Consider the following 26,207-nt stretch of genomic DNA (forward strand, 5'->3'; position numbering starts at 1 on the left):
TCGTGTCCGATTCTCCGTGACCCCATGAATCACAGCACACCAGGCCTCCCTGTCTATCACCAACTCCTGGAGTTCACTCAAACTCATGTCCACAGAGTCGGTGATGCCATCCAGCCATCTCATTCTCTGTCATCCCCTTCTCCTCCTGCCCCCAAACTTTCCCAGCATCAGAGTCTTTTCCAGTGAGTCAACTCGTCTCATGAGGTGCCAAAGTATTGCAGTTTCAGCTTTAGCATCAGTCCTTCCAATGAACACCCAGGATTGATCTCCTTTAGAATGGACTGGTTGGATCTCCTTGCAGTCCAAGGGACTCTCAAGAGTCTTCTCCAGCACCAGAGTTCAAAAGCATCTATTCTTCGGCGATCAGCTTTCTTCACAGTCCAACTCTCACATCCATACATGACCACAGGAAAACCCATAGCCTTGACTAGACGGACCTTGGTTGTCAAAGTAATGTCTCTGCTTTTTAATATACTATCAAGGTTGGTCATAACTTTCCTTCCAAGGAGTAAGCGTCTTTTAATTTCATGGCTACAATCAGCATCTGCAGTGATTTTGGAGCCCCCCAAAATAAAGTCTGACACTGTTTCCACTGTTTCCCCATCTATTTCCCATGAAGTGATGGGACCAGATGCCATGATCTTTGTTTTCTGAATGTTGAGCTTCAAGCCAACCTTTTCACTTTCCTCTTTCACTTTCGTCAAGAGGCTATTGAGTTCCTCTTCACTTTCCGCCATAAGGATGGTGTCATCTGCATATCTGAGGTTATTGATATTTCTCCCAGCAATCTTGATTCCAGCTTGTGCTTCTTCCAGCCCAGCATGCCTCATGATGTACTCTGCATATAAGTTAAATAAGCAAGGTGACAATATACAGCCTTGATGTACTCCTTTTCCTATTTGGAACCAGTCTGTTGTTCCATGTACAGTTCTGACTGTTGCTTTCTGACCTGCATACAGGTTTCTCACACCAGTAAAGTAATGCTCAAAATTCTCCAAGCCAGACTGCAACAATACGTGAACTGTGAACTTCCATATGTGCAAACTGGTTTTAGAAAATGCAGAGGAGCCAGAGATAAAATTGCCAACATTCACTGGATCATTGAAAAAACAAGACAGTTCCAGAAAAGCATCTAGTTCTGCTTTATTTCCTCAATGAAATCAAAACAAAGCATTTGACTCTGTGGACCATCACAAACTGTGGAAAATTCTGAAAGAGATGAGGTTCCAGACCACCTGACCTTCCTCATGACCTGTATGCAGGTCAGCAAGCAACAGTTAGAACTGGATATGGGACAATAGACTGGTTCCAAATAGGGAAAGGAGTATTTCAAGACTATATTGTCACCCTGCTAATTTAACTTCTATGCAGAGTACATCATGAGAAACGCTGGGCTGGATGAAGTACAAGCTGGAATCAAGATTTCCAGGAGAAATATCAATAACCTCAGATATGCAGATGACACCACCCTTGTGGCAGAAAGCAAAGAAGAACTAAAGACCCTGTATACGAGACAGCAAAAGAGACACAGATGTATAGAACAGTCTTTTGGACTCTGTGGGAAAGGGTGAGGGTGGGATGATTTTGGAGAATGGCATTGAAACATGTATATTATCATATGTGAAATGAATCTTCTCCAATTAAAATAAATATATGTTTAAAATATATAAAAAAAGGACTAAAGAACCTCTTGATGAAAGAGGAGAGTGAAAAAGTTGCCTTAAAGCTCAACATTAAGAAAACAAAGATCACGGCATCTGGTCCCATCACTTCATGTCAAATAGATGGGGAAACAGCGAAAATAGTGGAAGACTTTATTTTCGGGGGCTCCAAAATCACTGCAGATGGTGATTGCAGACATGAAAATAAAAGATGTTTACTCCTGGGAAGGAAAGTTATGACCAACTTAGACAGCATATTGATACTGTTCATGGGGTTCTCAAGGCAAGTATACTGAAGTGGTTTGCCATTCCCTTCTCCAGTGGACCATATTCTGTCAGACCTTTCCACCATGACTCAGCCATCATGGGTGGCCCCACACAGCATGGCTTAGTTTCATTGAGTTAGACAGGGCTGTGGTCCATGTGATCAGATCAACTAATTTTCTGTGATTATGATTTCAGTGTGTCTGCCCTCTGATGACCCCTCGCAATACCTATCATCTAATTTGGGTTTCTCTTACCTTGGGCGTGGAATATCTCTTCACAAATGCTCCAGCAAAGCACAGCTACCGTAACTTACCTTTGATGTGGGGTAGCTCCTCTCGGCCACGCTTCTGCGTGTGGTTGGTTGCCCCAGAGCCGGTGTCTCTCACGTCTGCGCCACCAGAGCTGGCATCTCTCGCATCTGAGAAAACTGTATGCAGGTCAGGAAGCAACAGTTAGAACTGGACATGGAACAACAGACTGGTTCCAAATAGGAAAAGGAGTACCTCACGGTTGTATATTGTCACCTTGCTTACTTAACTTATATGCAGAGAACATCATGAGGAACACTGGGCTGGAAGAAGCACAAGCTGGAATCAAGATTGCCAGGAGAAATATCAATAACCTCAGATATGCAGATGACACCACCCTTATGGCAGAAAGTGAAGAGGAACTCAAAAGCCTCTTGATGAAAGTGAAAGAGGAGAGTGAAAAGGTTGGCTTGAAGCTCAACATTCAGAAAACAAAGATCATGGCATCTGGTCCCATCACTTCATGGGAAATAGATGGGGAAACAGTGGAAACAGTGTCAGAATTTATTTTTTGGCAATCCAAAATCATTGCAGATTTTGAATGCAGCCATGAAATTAAAAGACGCTTACTCCTTGGAAGGATAGTTAGTACCAACCTAGATAGTATATTAAAAGCAGAGACATTACTTTTCCAACAAAGTTCTGTCTAGTCATGACTATGGTTTTTCCCGTGGTTATGTATGGATGTGAGAGCTGGACTTTGAAGAAAGCTGATCACCGAAGAATTGATGCTTTTGAACTGTGGTGCTGGAGAAGACTCTTGAGAGTCCCTTGGACTGCAGGGAGTTCCAACCAGTGCATTCTAAAGAAGATCAGTCCTGGGTGTTCACTGGAAGGACTGATGTTAAAGCTGAAACTCCAATACTTTGACCACCTCATGCAAAGAGTTGACTCACTGGAAAAGACTCTGATGCTGGGAGGGATTGGGGGCAGGAGGAGAAGGGGACGACAGAGAATGAGATGGCTGGATGGCATCACTGACTCGATGGACATGAGTTTGAGTGAACTCCGGGAGTTGGTGATGAACAGGGAGGCCTGGCGTGCTGTGATTCATGTGGTAGCAAAGAGTCAGACATGACTGAGCGACTGAATTGAACTGAATTGAACTAAGACAGCATATTAAAAAGCAGATACATTACTTTGCCAACAAAGGTCCATCTAGTCAAGGCTATGGTTTTTCCAGTAGTCAGTCATGTATGGACAGGAGAGTTGGACTATAAAGAAAACAGCACTGAAGAATTGATGCTTTTGAACTGTGGTATTGGAGAAGACTCTTGAGAGTCCCTTGAACAGCAAGGAGATCCAACCAGTCCATCCTCAAGGAAATCAATCCTCAATATTCATTCAAAGGCCTGATGTTGAAGCTGAAACTTCAATAGTTTGGCCACCTTATGCAAAGAACTGACTCATTTGAAAATATCCTGATGTTGGGAAAGATTGATGGCGGGAGAAGTAGGGGACTACAGAGAATGAGATGGTTGGATGGCATTACCAACTCAGTGGACATGTCTTTGAGAAACCTCTGGAAGTTGGTGATGGCCAGAGAAGCCTGTCGTGCTGCAATCTATGGGGTCAAAAAGAATTGCACACAACTGAGTGACTCAGCTTAACAGAAGTGACCTGAACCAAGGTTATTTATAGGAAAAAAATAGTCTCTTCGACAAAGTGCAGGGACAACTGAATTTCCACATGCCTAAGAGTGAAGGTGAACCCATACCCCATACCATAAAGAAATTATCCAAATGGGTCAACAATTTCTTAGAAGGAAAAATAAGGGTAAATCTTCATGACCTTTGGTTTGTTAATGGATTCTTAGATATAACATCAAAATCTAAAACAAAAGAAAACAGCAACAAAAAGAAGAAAGAAAATTCATCAAAATTAAATTTTTGTACATCAAAAGCATTATCAAGAAAGTTTAAAGATAACATACAGAATGGGAGAAAGTATTTGTATATCCTTTATCTGACAGGGTTTAACATTCCTAATAAAAGAAGAACTCTTACAACTCTGAAACAAAAAAGACAAAAAAATCCACTAAAAAGTGAGCAATGCACTTGAATAGCTATTTCTCTAAATAATATTGCAAATGGCCTACAAAAATATTAAAAGTATTCAATATCATTAGTCATTAGGGAAATGTAAGTAACAATACAGTGATGATATATAATTTCACACATAGGAAGATGGATGTAATTTAAAAAATGGTAAATGATAAGTTTTGGGAAGGATATACTAGTAGATAAATTAGAACTTCTGTGCATTTCAGTTGGGTATGTAGCATGGTGCAGCCAATGTAGCAAAGTCTACAGGGCTTCAATTAGTTAAATATAATTACCATATGACCTAGAAATTCCACTCCTAATTTAGGCATATACCCCAAAAAATGGAAAGGAGGAACTTGATATTGATATGCCAGTCTTCGCTGCAACATTGTTCACAATAGCCAAAAGGTGGACAAAATCCAAGTATACATCAGTAAATGAATCAATAAACAATATGTGGACATACACATACTTGTATGTGCATATGTATTAAAGAACACTATTCAGCCACAAAAATGAAGTTCTGAAACATGATGGAACATGGATGGATCTTGAAAACATTATAAAGAAAACACAAAAGGTCAGTTACTGTATAATTCTACTTTTATGAAATATCTGAAATAGGTAAATTCACACAAACAAAAAGTTTTAATAGTGGTTATCTGCAGTATAAGAAAGAAAGGAAAGGAGAGTTATTGTTTAAGTGGTGTAGAATGTCTGAGGTGATGAAAAAGATTTAGAAAAAGTAGTGATAATTGCATAACATTATGAGTGTAACTGATGCCAATGAATTGTACATTTAACAAGGAAAATTTTGTTAGATAGATTTTACTACAATAAAAGAAAATAGACATAATGATCCAATTTCTGAACAGATTGTGGTGAAAATGTGTACTTCCTATGTCTGTGATGCTTTGATCTACTGAATAATTTATAAGGTTGCAGGTAAAATAATTAGCCTCCAATAAAAAATAAATAAAATAAAATGGTTTCAAGAGCAAGAAAAGGATTTGCAACAGTTCTAACTTGTAGAGAAAACTGGTTTGTCTCATGGTATTTATGGCCCAGCTTTTTAAATAGTGTTCTAAATGTATTGAGTATATTCAATGCTCTAGAAATTTTCTGGTAATCCCCATTTAGAGAAACACAGTGTTTATTCTGCCAGTGCAAAGCAAAGTCATACCCTCTTCTATAAAAATCAAACAAAATATCTTCTCTTTGTGAAACAGGACTCATTTAGCTTTTGGGCCTATCAGGGACTAAGTACTCAGATGCTCAGTTATGTCAAACTCTTTGCAACCCTACTGACTGTAGCCCGCCAGGCTCCTCTGTCCATGGGATTCCCCAGGCAAGAATACTGGAGGGGGTTGCCATTTCCTCCTCCAGTGGATCTTCCTAACCTAGGGACTGAAACCACATCTCATATGTCTCCTGCATTGGCAAGAGGAATTTTTCCCACTGGCATCACTGGGAAGCCCTCTAAGGGCTAAGAGTTTGACCATTAAGTGAGTGTGTAACTTGGGCTGTCCAACATGGAATAAATAATCAGACCCACCAAACCATAAATCTGTGCTACAACACTGTATCTTTAAGTGGAAGTTGTATATAGGAGGTAGAGTCAAAATTTTTCTAATGTGATAGTAATTTGTATCAAAGTAAATGGCATCTACTTAGAGTACGTTGACCCACCATTCCTTCAATACACTCTTATCAGTTCAGTTCAATTCAGTCGCTCAGTCGTGTCCGACTCTTTGTGACCCCGTGAATCACAGCACGCCAGGGCTCCCTGTCCATCACCAACTCCCAGAGTTCACTCAAACTCATGTCCATCGAGTTGGTGATGCCATCCAGCCATCTCATTCTCTGTTGTTCCCGTCTCCTCCCACCCCCAATCCCTCCCAGCATCAGACTCTTTTCCAGTGAGTCAACTCTTCCCATGAGGTGCCAAAGTATTGGAGTTTCAGCTTTAACATCAGTCCTTCCAATGAACACCCAGGATTGATCTCCTCTAGAATGGACTGGTTGGACCTCCTTGAAGTCCAAGGACCTCTCAAGAGTCTTCTCCAGCACCACAGTTCAAAAGCATCAATTCTTTGGCGATAAGCTTTCTTCACAGTCCAACTCTCACATCCATACATAACCACTGGAAAAACCATAGCCTTGACTAGACGGACCTTGGTTGACAAAGTCTCTGCTTTTTAATACGCTATCTAGGTTTGTCATAACTTTCCTTCCAAGGAGTTCAGTTCAGTTCAGTTCAGTCGCTCAGTCGTGTCCAACACTCCGCGACCCCATGAACTACAGCACGCCAGGCTTCCCTGTCCATCACCAACTCCCGGAGTATACTCAAACTCATGTCCACAGAGTAGGTGATGCTATCCAGCCATCTCATTTTCCGTCGTCCCCTTCTCCTCCCGCCCCCAACATTTCCCAGCATCAGAGTCTTTTCCAGTGAGCCAACTCGTCGCATGAGGTGGCCAAAGTATTGCAGTTTCAGCTTTAGCATCAGTCCTTCCAATGAACATCCAGGATTGATCTCCTCTAGAATGGACTGGTTGGATCTCCTTGCAGTATAAGGGACTCTCAAGAGTCTTCTCCAACACCACAGTTCAAAAGCATCGATTCTTCGGCGATCAGCTTTCTTCACAGTCCAACTCTCACATCCATACATGACCACGGGAAAAACCATTGCCTTGACTAGACGGACCTTGGTTGGCAAAGTAAAGTCTCTGCTTTTTAATATACTATCAAGGTTGGTCATAACTTTCCTTCCAAGGAGCAAGCGTCTTTTAATTTCATGGCTGCAATCAGCATCTGCAGTGATTTTGGAGCCCAAAAAAATAAAGTCTGACACTGTTTCCACTGTTTTTCCATCTATTTCCCATGAAGTGATAGGATCAGATGCCATGATCTTTGTTTTCTGAATGTTGAGCTTCAAGCCAACCTTTTCACTCTCCTCTTTCACTTTCATCAAGAGGCTTTTGAGTTCCTCTTCACTTTCTGCCATAAGGGTGGTGTCATCTGCATATCTGAGGTTATTGATATTTCTCCCAGCAATCTTGATTCCAGCTTGTGTTTCTTCCAGCCAAGGAGTAAGCGTCTTTTAATTTCATGGCTGCATTCAAAATCTGCAGTGATTTTGGATTGCCAAAAAATAAAGTCTGACACTGTTTCCACTGTTTCCCCATCTATTTCCCATGAAGTGATGTGACCAGATGCCATGATCTTCGTTTTCTGAATGTTGAGCTTCAAGCCAACCTTTTGACTCTCCTCTTTCACTTTCGTCAAGAGGCTTTTGAGTTCCTCTTCACTTTCTGCCATAAGGGTAGTGTCATCTGCACATCTGAGGTTATTGATATTTCTCCTGGCAATCTTGATTCCAGCTGGTGCTTCTTCCAGCCTTGCATTTCTCATGATGTACTCTGCATATAAGTTAAATAAACAGAGTGACAATATACATCCTTGATGTACTCCTTTTCCTATTTGGAACCAGTCTGTTCTTCCATGACCAGTTCTAACTGTTGCTTCCTTACTTCCTTACAGGTTTCTCAAGAGGCAGGTCAGGTGGTCTGGTATTCTCATGAATTTCAGAATTGAAAATGTTCTGTAAGTAGAAAACTGAGGAATCAAAAATACAACTCAATTAACATATATTGGAAAAAGTTGCAAATATATGACAGTACAGTAAAGTAGAAATATACAACAGTCTCATTCAATGGAGTAAGACTTATGGTTTGAAGAACACTGGGCAAGGTAAATTCTCTCAGGAGGCCATTGTTCAAGTACTTTATGTATGTAACTCAGAAGTAGTCAGAATTCAGGGCTCATAATCTTGGAAAGTAATATTAGTTTGGATGATTGCACAGGGTCTAGAAAATTAAAAATCTTGAGGATAAATGGATCTGTGAATGTGGTATATGGATGGAACTCTCAGAATAGAGATTTAAGGATGATTATGTCTCATGTGGTTCTAGCAAAAGGTCACCAGTAACAGATTTCTCAGTAATTTAATGGACAAAATGGCCTGATATGGATATCAGTAGGTATAATTTTTTAGTTGAACTTATTCAATATATATGTTCAACAGGCATGGGAAAAATGTGGTCAAGTTTGCCTAAATTACAAGCATTGGCTTAGCAATAGAATTTCCTTTCAATTAAGCATATCTGGTAATTGTTACTGCTGAGTACCAACATGGCAACCTTGGAGATTAGTGATTAACCTCCAGTATGGCAACATTCAGCAGGATTCTTTTTTTAAGTCACCTGGTGGCAAAGTCAGTTACACTATTTCCCTTGTGAAATGGATCTGAGAGCAATTTGTCAGTAAAACTGATAATTATTTTGCATGTAAATTTGCCTTTCTTGGACTGCCAGACATAATCCTGGCAGACACCAAAATGTGTTTCTTACAAAATGATTTATTCACTCTCATGATATAAAATGCTCCCTTGATTTTGACCAAAGAACATATTTTACTATCCCAAACTGAGACAATATGAGTATACCAATAGAAGCCACTAATATTACTATATTCCAAATCACAGAGAAATATCTAACCTGTTAGAATGGTGTCACAGAATATCAAAGTCTTGCTGACAGAACCATCAGGGAAGCAATTACTGGAAAGTTTGCAGTGCTATCTTTGAAGATAAGTTATTATGTTTTGAACAGCAACCGATATAAGATGCCAGTCTTCAAATTACACAGGTTCAAAAATTAGAGTGAAATTTGACAAGTTCTTTGTGTTGTTGTCCAATAACACAACTGCGAACATTTTTTCTCCCATTCTTAACTCTGTCAATTAATGCACACTAGTTGTCAACATAGGTTTATTTCTACCAAGATGAAAAAAAAATTCTATTAAACTGGAATATGACTGTGATCATCATTCAGTTTTATTTCATTATACCATTGAAATACATGGCAAAATGTTGTGCCATAGAGAATTAAACCTGATGGTCAAGTGAAAGTATTGATACTGTTTCATAAGGGGGATGGATTCTGAAATTCAAAGAGTGTGCATATTCATATTTCCACAGCTAATACTGTGGAAGTAATGGAGGTGGGGATTAATGAAAGACTATTACAAAACCAGCCAGACCTTGATGACTCAGATCCACCAGCAAGGAGATTTTTAATCATGTCTTACAATAATGAACCAAATCAGCTGAGAAGTTGAATAATAAATGAAAGCAATTATTAATAACGATCAAGTCCTCATTAACAATTCAAACAAGATCTATAGTAACTAAGTACATTTTCTGTATATTTTTGTACATAGTAAACCTTAGTATCCTCCTTCTTTGCCCCTTACTATGTTACATAAGGGAGAAGGCAATGGCAACCCACTCCAGTGTTCTTGCCTGGAGAATCCCAGGGACGGGGGAACCTGGTGGGCTGCCGTTTATGGGGTCACACAGAGTCGGACACGACTGAAGTGACTTAGCAGCAGCTAAGCTGGAGTTGGTTGCCATTTCCTTCTCCAATGCATGCGTGCATGCTAACTCAACTCAGTCGTGTCCGACTCTATGTAACCCTATGGACAGCAGCACACCAGGCTCCTCAGTCCACAGGACTCTATGCAAGAATACTGGAGTGGGTTGCCATTTCTTTCTCTATAAGATGTGCTAATGAAAGCCAAAATAATGAATTTTCTAGTAAATCAAAGGAAGATTTTCACTGAAAAATGAGTAAATGAAACAGCATACTAAGACAGAAACAGTGATTGATTGTGCTTTGATCTCTTCTATTCCAGGAAGAAGCTGAATGCATCTTAGTTAGTACAAGGTATAATTTCATCCTTTTATAAAGAAAAACACTCTAGTTAACATTGCTTTTTTAAATTAGATATTAATAAAATACTGTGAAGGATGTTTGATAATAAAGGATGGATGTTTCAGACTATCTTTTAGCCATTTAGTTCTCTGTATCAAAGGAATTGGATATTAAAAACTGACATAGTTCAGAAACCCTGGTATAGGCTCTTAAATGTGAAATTACCAATAAAACGTATTCCCTACAATATTTTGAAAAGTACACGATAAGCAGAAACAATTATTTCTGCTGTAGCATCAATAAACACACATCATTAAAAAAAAATGCAAGTAACTTTGAGTATCCTGTGGCAAATTAGCCACTTTACTGCTACAGACAGTTCATGTTATCAGTAGTGATTTCTGCAATTTTTACTCTTGGTAAATTCCTGAATATTGCTTTCTTTACCTTTATTCTTTCTTTATCTTCACGACTTCTGTCCTCCCAAAATTCTGTAAGTTCCTCATTTTCTGATATAAATCCTATCTATATTTTTTTTCTTTTTTGATAAGTAAGAAGTGGATTTATTTAGAGAAAAACTCACTCCATAAACAGAGTGTGATCCATCTCAGAAGAGGAGTTGTACAGTTGCTAAGCATGTCCTACTCTTTGTGACCTCATAAGTTACAGCGTGCTAGGGTTCTCTGTCCTTCACTATCTCCTGGAGTTTGCTCAAACTCATGTCCATTGAGCCAGTGATGCTATCTAACCAGCTCATCGTCTACTGCCCCTTCTCTGTTTGCCTTCAATCTTTCTCAGCATCAGGGTCTTTTCCAGTGAGTCAGCTCTTCACATCAGGTGGCCATTGTATTGGAGTTTCAGCTTCAGCACCAGTCCTTTCAGTAAATATTCAGGACTGATTTTCTTTACGATTGATTGGTTTGATTTCCTTGAAGTCCAAGGTGAGATTGACCTGAAAATATGATATGGTTAGTTTTTACAGGTTGGGTAATTTCACAGGATAACGAGTGGGAGGATTATTCCAACTCTTTCAGAGAAAGAGGAGTTTCCAGGAATTGGGCCACTACTCAATTTTTACCCTTTAATTGTTGGCCTCAGAATTGTCCTGGTGCTGGTGGATGTGTCATATAGCTTTCTGATGTGTTATGATGAGCTAATACTGAGGCTCAAGATCTGAGGTCCAATCTTCAGCCATCTTGGACCTATTTGGTTCTAGTCAGATTATATCATGTCCTCCCGGGCTATGTCATTCTTTTAAAGTTAGTGCCCTGCACCCTTCCCTCTTGTTTCATTCCCCAGTCAGAGATTTTACTCCCATATTCTTATGGGAAGCAATGGAGTGATTATCTATCTTCTATAACAGTTTCAAGGTTGAGTAAGGGTGTCAAAACTGCCTCTCAGGGAGTAAAAAGTCTCTAGATGCCTGATCTACAGGCCCCAGGAACAGGACAGCTCCTTGTTTTAAGTTAGTATGGGCTGGAGTCCTCACATAGCCATTATCTTGGTGTGAACCTGTTGTGACTGCTTCCATAGATTTCCTATGAATCTCCTTGTTGATGAAGCATTTTATGTAACATAATCAGAGTACAAAAATATCTATAAGTGACAAAAGGCTTAAAAGACATGGTTAAATATCTGATTACAGTATAATAGACAAAGAAACTGGGTTGCAATACTCAGAAATACAAATTATTATTATTATTTTAGTTTATTTATTTTAATTGGAGGCTAATTACTTTACAATATTGTATTAGTTTTGCCATACATTGACATGAATCTGCCCCAGGTGTACATGTGTTCCCCCTCTTGAACCCCCCTCCCACCTCCTTCCCCATACCATCCCTCTGGTTCATCCCAGTGCACAAGCCACAAGCATCCTGAATCATGCATTGAACCTGGACTGGCGATTCGTTTCAAACAATCCTACTTAAATAATCTTTCTTTGAGATATCTCAGGCGGCCTCTAAACTATCCCTTCAGAATCTCTGAAAGCAGGGTCTCAAACGTGAAACTGCCAATGAAAGATATTCCTACAATATTGAAAAGGTACAAAATAAACAGAAATTATCACATCTGCTGTATCATTGACAAGCACACATCATTAATTTTTTTTTTCAAATAAATGAAAATCCTGTGCAAGTTAGTCACTTCGGTGTTACAGAGAGTTGAGTTTATCAGAAGTGATTTTTGCAATTTTTGCTTTTCCTAAATTCTGAATGCTAGATGTTACTTTCTTTACAATTATTCTTCCTTTATATTCACTATCTCTTTCTTCCAAAATTTTCTAAGTCTCTCATTTTTTATGTAAATCTTGTCTACTTAAAAAACTTGACTCAATCCCTTTCAACTTAATAAGTTAGGCTGTATGCTTGATTGATTTTATACTGACATGTGTTCCTCAGAAGTTCTGAAAACATTCTTTTCCTTTAAATAGAGGAGATGTATGGCCAAAATTCATTATAAATGCTTTTATTTTTAACACAAAGAGAAAAATGTAGGAATTTAAAAAAAAGTACAATTTTTAAAATGTTTTGTATAGTTTGATTAAAATTATGCTTTCAGAAACATGTATATTATCATATGTGAAACGAATCGCCAGTCCAGGTTCGATGCATGATATAGGATGCTCGGAACTGGTGTACTGGGATGAACCAGAGGGATGGGATGGGGCGGGCCATGGGAGGGGGGTTCAGGATGGGGAACACATGTACACCCAGGGCAGATTCATGTCAATGTGTGGCAAAACCAATGCAATAATGTAATTAGCCTCCAATTAAAATAAATAAATTAAAAAAAAAAACATTAATTTTTTTTTGCATGTTGAAAGTAAAGCCACTCAGTCATGAATAAATGAATAAATAAATAAAAAGAAAAAATAAAAATATAAATAAAATTATACTTTCAATGTTTGAAAATGTGAATATTCAACTGGCTATAATGATTCAAGACCTGGGACAATGAAAACATCTGGTACATTCTTTAATCATGTTACCCTGGGTGAGGTGTGGTGAGGCCTGATGCAGATCAAGAGGGAGAAACTGGAAAGAGCTCTAAAATTTCATTATGCTCACAGTGTCCTGGAGAGAACATAGGACAACATGCTGAGGAAGGGGGAACACAGGGGCCTATGTTCAGTTCAGTAGCTCAGTCATGTGTGACTCTTTGTGACTCCATGAAAGGCAGCACACCAGGCCTCTCTGTCAATCACCAACTCCTGGAGTCCACCTAAACTTATGTCCATTGAGTCGGTGATGCCATCTAACCATCTCATCCTCTGTGATCCCCTTCTCCTGCCTTCAATCTTTCCCAACATCAGGGTCTTTACAAATGAATCAGCTCTTCGCATCAGGTGGCCAAACTACTGGAGTTTCAGCTTTAACATCAGTCCTTCCAATGAACACCCAAGACCAATTTCCCTTAGGATAGATTGGCTGGATCTCCTTGCAGTCCAGGTGATTCTGAGTCTTCTCCAACATCACAGTTCAAAAGCATCAATTCTTCTGTGCTGAGCATCTTTACAGTCCAACTCTCACATCCATACATGGTCACTGGAAAAGTCCAACTCTCATATCTATACAAAGCCACCATAGCCTTGACTAGATGGGCATTTGTTGACAGAGCAATGTCTCTGCGTTTTACTATGCTGTCTAGGTTGGTCATAACGTCCCTTCCAAGGAGTGTCTTTTAATTTCATGGCTGCAATCACTATCTGCAGTGATTTTGGAGCCCAGAAAAATAAAATCAGCCAATGTTTCCACTGTTTCCCCATCTATTTTCCATGCAGTGATGGGACTGGATGCCATGATCTTGGTTTTCTAAATGTTGAGTTTTAAGCCAACTTTTTTACTCTCCTCTTTCACTTTCATCAAGAGATTTTTTAGTTTATCTTCACTTTCTGCCATAAGGGTAGGGTCATCGGCATATCTGAGGTTATTGATATCTCTCCCAGCAATCTTGATTCCAGCCTCTGCTTCTTCCAGCCCAGAGTTTCTCATGATGTACTCTGCATATAAGTTAAATAAGCACGGTGACAATATACAGCCTTGAGGTACTTCTCTTCCTACTTGGAACCAGTCTGTTGTTCCATTTCGAGTTCTAACTATTGCTTCCTGACCTGCATACAGGTTTCTCAAGAAGCAGGTCAGGTGTTCTGGTATTCCCATCTCTTTCAGAATTTTCCACAATTTTTTGTGATCCACACAGTCAAAGTCTTTGGCATAGTCAATAAAGCAGAAATAGATTTTTTTTTCTTCTGGAATTCTGTTGCTTTATCGATGATCCAGTGAATGTTGGCAATGTGATCTCTGGTTCCTCTGCCTTTTCTAAAACCAGCTTGAACATCTGGAAGTTCACAGTTTATTTATTGTTGAAGTCTAGTTTGGAGAATTTTGAGCATTACTTTAATAGCATGTGAGATGAATGCAATTGTGCAGTAGTTTAAGCATTCTTTGTCATTGCCTTTCTCTGGGATTGGAATGAAAACTGACCTTTTCCAGTCCTGTGGCCACTGCTGAGTTTTCCAAATTTGCTGACATACTGAGTGCAGCACTTTCACAGCATCATCATTTAGGATTTGAAATAGCTCAACTGGAATTCCATCATCTCCACCAGCTTTGTTCATAGTGATTCTTCCCAAGGCCCACTGGACTTCACATTCCAGGATGTCTGGCTCTAGGTGAGTGATAACACCATCATGATTATCTGGGTCATGAAGATCTTTTTTGCATAGTTCTTCTGTGTTCTTGCCACCTCTTCTTACTATCTTCTGCTTCTGTTAGGTCCATACCATTTCTGTCCTTTATTGAGCCCATCTTTGCATGAAATGTTCCCTTGCTATCTCTAATTTTCTTGAAGTGCTCTCTAGTCTTTCCCATTCTTTTGTTTTCCTCTATTTCTTTGCATTAAAAACTTGACTCAAGTTTTTGAGGCCAGTCACAAGGTAAAGGAAAAGAAAATGTGTAAAAGCAATTTTATTGTACTTTGATAAGAAGGAAAGTGTAAAACAGAGGAAATAAACTTAGGATTGTGAAATTCGAATAACCTCAGTAGGCTTGAGTGCACAGGGGTTCTTCCTGGTGTAGGGTCCCTTGCCCTGATGTGATTAGGGCTGGCACATAGTGACCTGGAGTGTGAGAGTACTGGAGAATGTGGACATAATGGTTTCTCAAGAAAAGGAATTGACTGGGTGTGCTGGTTCAGGGCCTCAAAACCAAGGCAATACAACATTTTTAAAAAACTATCTTAAAGCATGCCATACTGGGCCATAATAATAATAATATTTATAATATATGTGAATTTGTTTGTGCATACACAATGATTATTTTGCTTTGAGTACGTGTGCAAATATCTATGTTTTTGCATTCACTCAAAAATATTTGAAGTGAGCCTTCAATCTAAAAATCTTCATAGATTTTTCCATTGTTCTGTGAGGAGTGATAGCCAAGATTAACTGGTAAAGTTTCTGAGGATTAAATGACCACTAGGATTTTGTAATAATGACTATTCTTAATACACAGAAAACAGTTGGTGAGACGCTAAAAATGCATTCTAATTTATTCATTAAACTTTCTGGGTAGCCATATGATTTATAGTGTATGCAGATTTCTAGAGATAAAAATATCATCTCTGAAATAAAAATTGTATTGCAGTATATAGAGATTATATAGGATATGCAGAATAAGCCTTATGGAAGAAACAATCAGTGACTTGGAAGCATAAACAATATGTAAAGTAAGTGAAATAACTGACAAAGGATTAAGCTCAAAAGTACACTAGCAGTTCATGCCACACAGTACAGAAAAACAAACCATCCAATCAAAAAGTGGCAGAAGACCTTGACAGACAACTTTCCAAAGAAGAGATACAGATGAATAATAAGCACCTAAAAAGATGCTCAGTATCTTTCCTTGTTCGGTTTAGTTCAATTCAGTCTCTCAGTCGTGTCCGACTCTTTGTGACCCTGTGAATCGCAGCACACCAGGCCTCCCTGTCCATCACCAACTCCCGGAGTTTAAAGAAACTCATGTCCATCGAGTCGGTGATGCCATCCAGCCATCTTATCCTCTGCAGTCCCCTTCTTCTGCTGCCCACAATCCCTCCCAGCATCAGGGTTTTTTCCAATGAGTCAACTCTTTGCATGAGATGGCCAAAGTATTGGAGTTTCAGCTTTAGCATCAGTCCATACAATGAACACCCAGGATTGATCTCCTTAAGGATGGACTGGTTGGATCTCTTTGCAGTCAAAGGGACTCTCAAAAATCTTCTCCAAACCACCGTTCAAAAGCATCAATTCTTCAATGCTCAGCTTTCTTCACAGTTCAATTCGCACATCGATACATGACCAATGGAAAAACCATAGCCTTGACTAGACGGACCTTTGTTGGCAAAGTAATGCCTCTGCTTTTTAATATGCTGTCTAGGTTGGTCATAACTTTCCTTCCCAGGAGTAAGTATCTTTTAATTTCATGGTTGCCATCGCAATCTGCAGTGATTTTGGAGCCCAGAAAAATAAAATCAGCCAATATTTCCACTGTTTCCCCACTTATTTCCCATGAAGTGGTGGGACCAGATGCTATGATCTTAGTTTTCTGAATGTTGAGCTTTAAGCCAACTTTTTCACTCTCCTCTTTCAACTTTCAAGAGGCTTTTTAGCGGCTCCACCAATGGCTGACTGAGGGGCGTGTCCTCAGGGCCAAGTGGAAGCCCGAGGCCCCGGGCTCTCTGGGCTGGGCCTGAGGCAGATGCGACGGTTTGGGGGGCAGCGGCGGCAGTGGCAGCTGTGGTGAGGGTGGGCACTGCAGCTGGCCCGGGTGGATGGAGTTGGTGGTGTAGTGGGTTGGAGAGGGGGGCCGGAGGCTGGGCCGGGGCAGAGCCCCAGGGAGTCAGCACTGCTGGACGGGTGGCTGCAGCAGGGCATGGACCAGCGAGCCAGCGGCGGGGAGGCCGGGGCCTGCAGGCCCCCTGTACGACAGGATTCGGACTCGAGTCCGGACTACGAGGCGCTGCCGGCTGGAGCCACTGTCACCACGCAGATGGTGTCATGCGCTGTGGCAGGGATCCTGGAGCACTGCTTGATGTACCCTGTCTACTGCGTCAAGTTGGGTTTATTACTGCTGAGCCACCATGGAAGCCTGTAGAATCATAGATGACCAGAAAAAGAAAAAAACCCAAAGCTTGGAAAGATTGGATATAGATTTTTAAGGCAGTAAAACTGGATGTCAGACCTGGATGCAGAGCCTACAGCTGGATCCAGTCGCAGGCTTTCACAATGTGTTGGAGGCCCTCTGGAGGATTATAAGAACGTAGGGCCTGTGTAGGCCCATGCGAGGCCTGAACGTCACAGCAACAGGCGCAGGGCCTGCCCATACCCTCTATTTTGCCTGCTATGAAAAGTTAAAAAAGACATCGAGTGATGTAATCCACCCTGGGGGCAATAGCCATATTGCCAATGGTGCGGCTGGGTGTGTGGCAACATTACTTCATGATGCTGCCATGAATCCAGTGGAAGTGGTCAAGCAAAGGATGCAGATGTACAACTCACCGTACCACTGGGTGACAGACTGTGTACGAGCAGTGTGGCAAAACGAAGGGCCTGGGACCTTTTAACGCAGCTACACCACCTAGCTCACCATGAACGTTCGTTCCCTTCCAAGCCATTCACTTCATGACCTATGAATTCCTGCAGGAGCACTTTAACCCCCAGAGACCGTACAACCCCAGCTCCCATGTCCTCTCTGGAGCCTGTGCAGGAGCTGTAGCTGCTGCTGCCACAACCCCACTGGACGTTTGCAAAACGCTGCTCAACACCCAGGAATCCCTGGCTTTGAACTCAAACTTTACAGGACATATCACAGGCATGGATAGTGCCTTCAGGACGGTGTATCAAGTAGGTGGGGTGACTGCCTACTTCCGAGGGGTGCAAGCTAGAGTCATTTACCAGATCCCCTCCACAGCCATCGCTTGGTCTGTGTATGAGTTCTTCAAATACCTGATCACTAAAAGACAAGAAGAGTGGAAGGCAGGCAAGTGAAGCAGCACCAAATGGAACCAGGGTTCAGCCAGCACTGATGTCCTGCCTACTCCAGCCATGTTCTCTGTCTTGGGACGCACCCCAGCGTCGAGTGGAGGAAGGAAGGCAGGGGACTCGCTCTCCCCAGGCTCTGGGTGTCTGGCTGACACCAGTTCCTGCTGCCCTCTGTCGCCACAGCCTTTCCTTCCAGGCCTTAAGCAAGTGCAGCGAGTCACACCATAGCATATCTGACACTCTCCTTCCTGGGCCTAATGGCCTGCTCTAGACTATTACAGAGGGATAAGCAGCTCATTCCCCTGGTTCCTAATAAAAAGCCTTTTAATTAAAAAAAAAAAAAAAAGGCTTTTTTGTTCCTCTTCAATTTCTGCCATAAGGGTGGTATCATCAGCATATCTGAGGTTATTGATATTTCTGCCAGCAATTCTGACTCCAGCTTCTGCTTCTTCCAGCCCAGCATTTCTCATGATGTACTCTGCATAGAAGTTAAATAAGCAGGGTGAAAATATGCAGCCTTGACGTACTCCTTTTCCTATTTGGAACCAGTCTGTTGTTCCATGTCCAGTTCTCACTGTTGCTTCCTGAACTGCATACAGATTTCTCAAGAGGCAAGTCAGGTGGTCTGGTATTCCCATCTACTTCAGAATTTTCCACAGTTTATTGTGATCCATATAGTCAAAGACATTGGCATAGTCAATAAAGTAGAAATAGATGTTTTTCTGGAACTCTCTTGCTTTGTCCTTGATCCAGCAGATGTTGGCAATTTGATCTCTGGTTCCTCTGCCTTTTCTAAAACCAGCTTGAACATCTGGAAGCTCACAGTTTATGTATTTCTATAGCCTGGCTTGGAGAATTTTGAGCATGTCTTTACTAGCGTCTGAGATGAGTGCAATTGTGCGGTAGTTTGAGCATTCTTTGGCATTGCCTTTCTTTGGGATTGGAATGAAAACTGACCTTTTACAGTCCTGTGGCCACTGCTGACGTTTCTAAATTTGCTGGCATATTGGGTACAGCTGTTTCACAGCATCATCATTTAGGATTTGAAAAGCCCAACTGAAATTCCATCACCTCCACTAGCTGTATTCATCGTGATGCTTTCCAAGGCCCACTTGACTTCACATTCCAGGATGTCTGGCTCTAGGTCAGTGATCACACCATCGTGATTATCTGTGTCTTGAAGATCCTTTTTGTACAGTTCTTCTGTATATTCTTGCCACCTCTTCTTAATATTTTCTGCTTCTGTTAGGTCCATACCATTTCGTCCTTTATTGAGCCCATCTTTCCATGAAATGTTCCCTTAGTATCTCTAATTTTCTTGAAGAGATCTCTAGTCTTTCCCATCCTGTGGTTTTCCTCTGTTTGTTTGCGTTAAATGCTGAGGAAGGCTTTCTTATCTCTCCTTGCTATTCTTTGGAACTCTGCATTCATATGCTTATATCTTTCCTTTTCACCTTTGCTTTTCACTTCTCTTCTTTTCACAGCTATTTGTAAGGCCTCTTCAGACAGCCATTTTGTTTTTTTGCATTTCTTTTCCATGGGAATGGTCTTGATCCCTGTCTCCTCTACAATGTCATGAACCTCCGTCCATGTCCATAGTTCATCAGGGACTCTGTCTATCAGATCTAGTTCCTTAAAACTATTTCTCACTTCCACTGTATAACCATAAGGGATTTTATTTAGGTCACACCTGAATGGTCTAGTTATTTTCCCTACTTTCTTCAATTTAAGTCTGAATTTGGCAATAAGGAGTTCATGATCTGAGCCAAAGTCAGCTCCCAGTCTTGTTTTTGCTGACTTTATAGAGCTTCTCCATCTTTGGCTGCAAAGAATACAATCAATCTGATTTCAGTGTTGACCATCTGGTGATGTCCATGTGTAGAGTCTTCTCTTGTGTTGTTGGAAGAGGGTGTTTGCTATGACCAGTGCGTTCTCTTGGCAAAACTTTATTAGCCTTTGCCCTGTTTCATTCCGTATTCCAAGGCCAAATTTACCTGTTACTCCAGGTGTTTCTTGACTTCCTACTTTTGCATTCCAGTCCCCTATAATGAAAAGGATATCTTTTTTGGGTGAAAGTTCTAAAATGTCATGTAGTTCTTCATAGAACCATTCAACTTCAGCCTCTTCAGTATTACTGTTTGGGGCAAAGGTTTGGATCACTGTGATATTGAATGGTTTGCCTTGGAAAGGAACAGAGTTCATTCTGTCGTTTTTGAGTTTACAAGCACATACTGCATTTTGGACTCTTGTTGACCATGATGGCTAAGGGATTTCTTAGCCATTTCTCCTAACGGATCCCTGCCCACAGTAGTAGATATAATGGTCATCTGAGTTAAGTTCACCCATTCCAGTTCATTTTAGTTCATTGATTCCTAGAATGTTGACATTCACTCTTGCCATCTCCTGTTTGACCACTTCCAATTTGCCTTAATTCATGGACCTAACATTCCAGTTTCCTATACAGTATTGCTCTTTACAGCATTGGACCTTGTTTCTATTACCAGTAACATCCACAACTGGGTATTGTTTTTGCTTTGGCTCCATCCCTTCATTCTTTCTGGAGTTATTTCTCCACTGATCTCCAGTTCCTCCTTCAGTAGCCTATCATTTTGCCTTTGAATACTGTTCCTGGGGTTCTCAAGGAAAGAATAGTGAAGTGGTTTGCCATTCCCTTCTCCAGTAGACCACATTCTCTCAGACCTCTCCACCATGTCCCGACTGTCTTGGGTGGCCCCACAAGGCACGGCTTAGTTTCATTGAGTTAGTAAGGCTGTGGTCCCTGTGATCAGATTGGCTAGTTTTCTGTGATTATGGTTTCAGTGTGTCTGCCCTCTGATGCCCTCTGATGCCCTCTCACAACCCCTACAGTCTTATTTGGGTTTCTCTTACCTTGTATGTAGAGTATCTCTTCACGGCTGCTCCAGCAAAGCTCAGCCCCTGCTCCTTACTTTAGACGAGTCACCCCTCCTGACCTTGTCTGTTGAGAAGCTCCCTTCGGCCCTCCTGCGCCCATGCAGCTGCCACTCCTTGGACGTGGAGTAGCTCCTTTCTGCTGCTGACCCTGACATCGGGCGTGGGATAGCTCCTCTCGGCCACCGTCCCTGACCTTGGGCTTGGGGTAGCTCCTCTCGGCTTCTCTTCCTGTGTGGTCTCTCGCAGCCACTGCACTTCCTGTGCTTTAGAAGTCTAAATAAAGACATCTTTCCTCATTGGAGAAATGTAGATTAAAACTACTATAAGGAATCACCTCACACCCATCAGAATGGCCATCAACAAAAAAATCTACAAGTAAATGCTGGAAAGTGTGTGAGAAAAGGGAATTCTTTTGCATTGTTGGTGGGAATGTAGATTGATACAGCCACTATGGAAAAAACAAGGAATAAAACTATCATATGACCCAACAATCCTCCTACTGGTCATATACCTTGAGAAAACCATAATTGAAAAAAACACAGGTACCCCAATGTTCATAGCAGTAAAATAACTAGGGCATGGAAGCAACCGAGGTGTCCATTGACAGATGAATGGATAAAAAATTTGTGATACACATATACAGTGAAGTACTACCTAGCCATTAAAAGGGAATGCATTTGAGTCAGTTATAATGAGGTGGCTGAACCTAGAGCCTGTTATACAGAGTGAAATAGCCAAAAAGAGAAAAGTATCATATATTAACACATAAATATGGAATCTAGAAACATGGTATTGATGAGCCTTTTTTCAGGGCAGCAATGGAGACACAGGCATAGAGAACAGACTTATGGACACAGTGAGGGAAGGAGAGGGTGGAACAGGCTGAGAGGGTGGCATTGAAACATTACATTACTATATGTAAAATATTAATAGATAGCCTGTAGGAATTTGCTGTATGATGCAGGGAGCTCAAACCTGGTGTTCTCTGACAAACAAGAGAGATGATATGTAGTGGGAGGTGGGAGGGTGATTCAAGAGGCAAGGGACATATGTTTATCTGTGGCTGATTCATGCTGATATATGGTAGAAATAAATATAATATTGTAAAGCAATAACCTCCAATTAAAAATAAATAAATTTTAAAAAAGAATATGCAGAGTAAATGATAATAAACACAAGGAAATCACTTCAAGCATCTGGAATAATGGAGAAAAATATCAGGCCTTACTTAAAATATATTTATGGCTAAAATAAAATGTTGTTTGTCTAAAGTTCAAATTTAACTGAGTGTCTGAATTGTATATGGCCTCCTTATCACTAACCAAAAAGACAGACCACATATTGAAAATATGGGAATGTTTATCTTAGATAGAAATCTTTAAGTGATGAGTGTATAAACTGAAGATGAGAATAAAGAATAGCTCAATGAACGAGATTGTTCATGCATGGGTAGGGAGGAGAATTTGAAACATTTTTTGCATTATTGTTGTTGGTTTTCATGTGCTTATTAATTAACTTCTGCTAATTTTATTTTATTGAACAGTTTTTATTAATGTAGGAGATAATAACATGAACCCTCGCACTGTAATATTTCTCTGCCTCAATCTTGCTATTTCCTAATAAGTCCTAATAAGATATTTGTTTTCCTAACAGTGTACCTTTATTTTTTTCTTTCTTTTTCCTTTTTGTTTAGTCACTGTATCCTACCCTCTTTTGAATCAGGTCTGTTTGTGTTCTTAATGTAAATTATCCTGTAAAATTTTCACAAGATCCAAAACCATATCACCATAAAAGAGAAATATTTAGAATTTTTCCAGTACCAGTCTTTTTCAGTAGTCTAATTATTTTATGTAATTAACAATGCCATTAATAATATATTGTCTCTGTCATTCAGGAGTTCAGTCTATTAAGGAAGAATGATAAAACAATGAACAATTGTTATACTACAAGTAAACAAAGACTGGTAGATCATTGATTGACATAAATTTGTTCAAAGTGTGGGTTCAATAAAGTTAAATTTATAAGAAAGATAATGTTTAAAATCTTTATGATGGGCCAATAGTTTACTGACTTTGTGCTAACAATGATAAAGGGCAAATTCTGCTATACTTTCTGGTCAGCTTCCTCATACAAAAGGATATCACAAATATTTGAAGAAATTGCTGCTTGGTTCTTGGGGGAATTTATTACTGGGTTTAGCAAATGTGCTTCTATAGATCAGTGGGCTGTTATGTTGACCTTTCACTGGCTGTTTGTTCTGATTCAGGCATTTACAATAAACTATGTTCTCAGAATTTCAACTTTGCTCTTCAATTACTTTTTAAAAATGTTATGGCACCTTTGTCAATAGACATGGCTAGAAAACCCAGTTGATGTTTTGTTTTTACTATGTGGCTTTATCCTTAGTGATGTAAATGTGCATTTGTCTCAAAAATGACAGAAATTCAAAACTGTCTCTAAATAATATCATTGTCATCTATAGGATATTTTTGTGTGGTGTGCAAATATAATTGGGTGTGATCTGAAACCAGAAACTCCAGGGTGACACAGAATTGTTCTATAAAAATGAAATGTCAATAATCATAATTATAAGAAATATTAGAGTTGAATGATGTTTCAGCTTCTCAGAATTAAAATATTTTTTGTGCATATGTCTTTGGAGCACATTGACTAACAACATATAAACAAATAATTCAGATACTATTATCTAGGTGGATATATATCTAGATATACATTATCAATGTATTATAAATACATGTATTCATGTACATATTGTTTATATATAAATGTGTATCAGTTCAGCTCAGTTGCTCAGTCGTGTGTGTATATAAATATAGATATAGAATTTCATTCTTGTAAAAATTTTTTTTTTTTTTACAATTAAAAGTCAAAATAGATTAGCTATGGTTCAGACATCCTGGGAAATAACTATTTCCATGATATCCTGAAAAATGATATTATGGGTGTGATTTCAGATTAGACGCTGTGACCTAAGGTAGAACTTAATGCTCCTGTAATGCATTTTTGCTTCTGTACTTTGCTTGCTGCTCGTAAAACCAAAGTTACTCCATTTTAAGATAAGGTTGTTTTTAAGTAAAGATTCCTAAAATTGTTTAAAAAAAAAAAAAAAACTAACCAAAGAGATAATTTCACAGAAAGATAAAGCTTATAGGTAAGTGAAGATATCTTTCCATCATTAATAATTATGATTCCAGGAATTGAAGATATTTGTACTAAGAATCACTACTAATATGTATTGAGTTTCTACCCACTAGTTCTTTCCTAACTTCTTTTCACACATTTTCTTATGTAATCTACGCAGCACTAATGAGTTTTATAAATAGAGGAACTGAAGCCTGAAACAGTTAAATAACGTGCCAATTGCAGTATAAATAGGATTTGAATGCCATTTCTAGTCTCTGAAACCATGGCAACTTATTCTCTAGCCTTCTATGGTGTTTTAAAACATCAGCAAGAAAGCAGAGTGTATGGCTGAAGGAAAAAATGTACAGTAAATGCAAGAAACCAAACTATAACAAATGCTGTAAGATTATTTCAGTGACTGATGTCACAGAAGCCCAATGATGTTACACATGGGATGTTTTTCAGATGAAGCAATCTAGCTTTATGTTACAGTAGATGGTGTAAAGGAATAGATTCCTTTAACTATTTGGCAGTTATTTACTGAATGTTGATATTGTTCCAGCTGAGGTAGTAGAGTGCTGAGATTTAAAGGTAAAACATTGCACTCAGTTGAAATTCTAATAAGGATGTATAGATAATAAAAAAGTTAAAGGAACAAGATAATTTCAGAAAATGAAGACAATAAAAGCTGAGTGATGTAATACAAGTACTAAGGAGCTATTCTTTGGATTAGGTAATAGGTAAGACCTCACACAAATAATAAAGACCTGAATCCTAAATGGCAAAAACACAGTTTGGAAAATGGCTGAGTGAAAAGCTTTCTAGGAAAAAAGCATATGGATGATAATAATCCTAAAGTGGAATAAAATCTGTCTTAGTAGAGAAAAATAAATGTTTAGTATGTCTAGAGCATAATAAAAATGGTCACAGACATAATTAGCAGGTCATATGCAAAATTTTTATTATGCTAAAATCTTTAACTGCATGGATCACAACAAGCTGTGGAACATTTCTAAAGAGATGGGAATACCATACCACCTTACGTGCCTCCTGAGAAATCTGTATATAAGTCAAGAAGCAGCAGTTAGAAGGGGACATGGAATAATGGAATGGTTCCAAATTAGGAAGGTGTGCTTCAAGCCTGTATATTGTATGTGGGGTACATCATGTGAAATGCTGAGCTGCATGAAACAGAAGCTGGAATCAAGATTGTGGGGAGAAATATCAACAACCTCAGATATCCTCAGATATGTCAATGATATCAACCCCAATGGCAGAAAGGGGAGAGGGACTAAAGAGCCTCTTGTTGAAGGTAAAAGAGAGTGAAAAAGCTGGCTTAAAACCCAACATTCACATAAGGAAAATCGGGGCATACAATCTTATCAGTTCAGTACAGTTCAGTTCAGTGACTCAGTCGTGTCCGACTCTTTGTGACCCCATGAATCACAGCACGCCAGGCCTCCCTGTCCATCACCAACTCCCGGAGTTCACTCAAACTCATGTCCATCGAGTCGGTGATGTCATCCAGCCATCTCATTCTCCGTCGTCCACTTCTCCTCCTGCACCCAACCCCTCCCAGCATCAGAGTCTTTTCCAGTGAGTCAACTCGTCGCATGAGGTGGCCAAAGTATTGGAGTTTCAGCTTTAGCATCAGTCCTTCCGATGAACACCCAGGATTGATCTCCTTTAGAATGGACTGGTTGGATCTCCTTGCGGTCCAAGGGACTCTCAAGATCTTCTCCAGCACCACAGTTCAAAAGCATCAATTCTTCGGTGATCAGCTTTCTTCACAGTCCAAATCTCACATCCAAAAATGACCACGAGAAAAACCATAGCCATGACTAGAGGGACCTTTGTTGGCAAAGTAATGTTTCTGCTTTTTAATATGCTATCGAGATTGGTCATAACTTTCCTTCCAAGGAGCAAGTGTCTTTTAATTTCATGGCTGCAATCAGGATCTGCAGTGATTTTGGAGCCCCCCCAAAAATAAAGTTTTACACTGTTTCCACCGTTTGTCCATCTATTTCCCATAAAGTGATGGGACCAGATGCCATGATGTTTGTTCTCTG

General features: G+C 39.8%; 1 pseudogene; it reads left to right on the forward strand.

The window, feature by feature from the left end:
* The window catches only part of LOC129554923 (mitoferrin-2-like), a 56,485-nt pseudogene extending 38,398 nt beyond the window's left edge, over window positions 1–18,087 (forward strand).
* The last annotated feature ends 8,120 nt before the right edge of the window (window positions 18,088–26,207 follow it).

This window comes from Moschus berezovskii, chromosome 14 (genome assembly GCF_049115385.1).
Source record: "Moschus berezovskii isolate FMDL1 chromosome 14, NW_MosBer_1.0, whole genome shotgun sequence".
Taxonomy (NCBI): Eukaryota; Metazoa; Chordata; class Mammalia; order Artiodactyla; family Moschidae; genus Moschus; species Moschus berezovskii.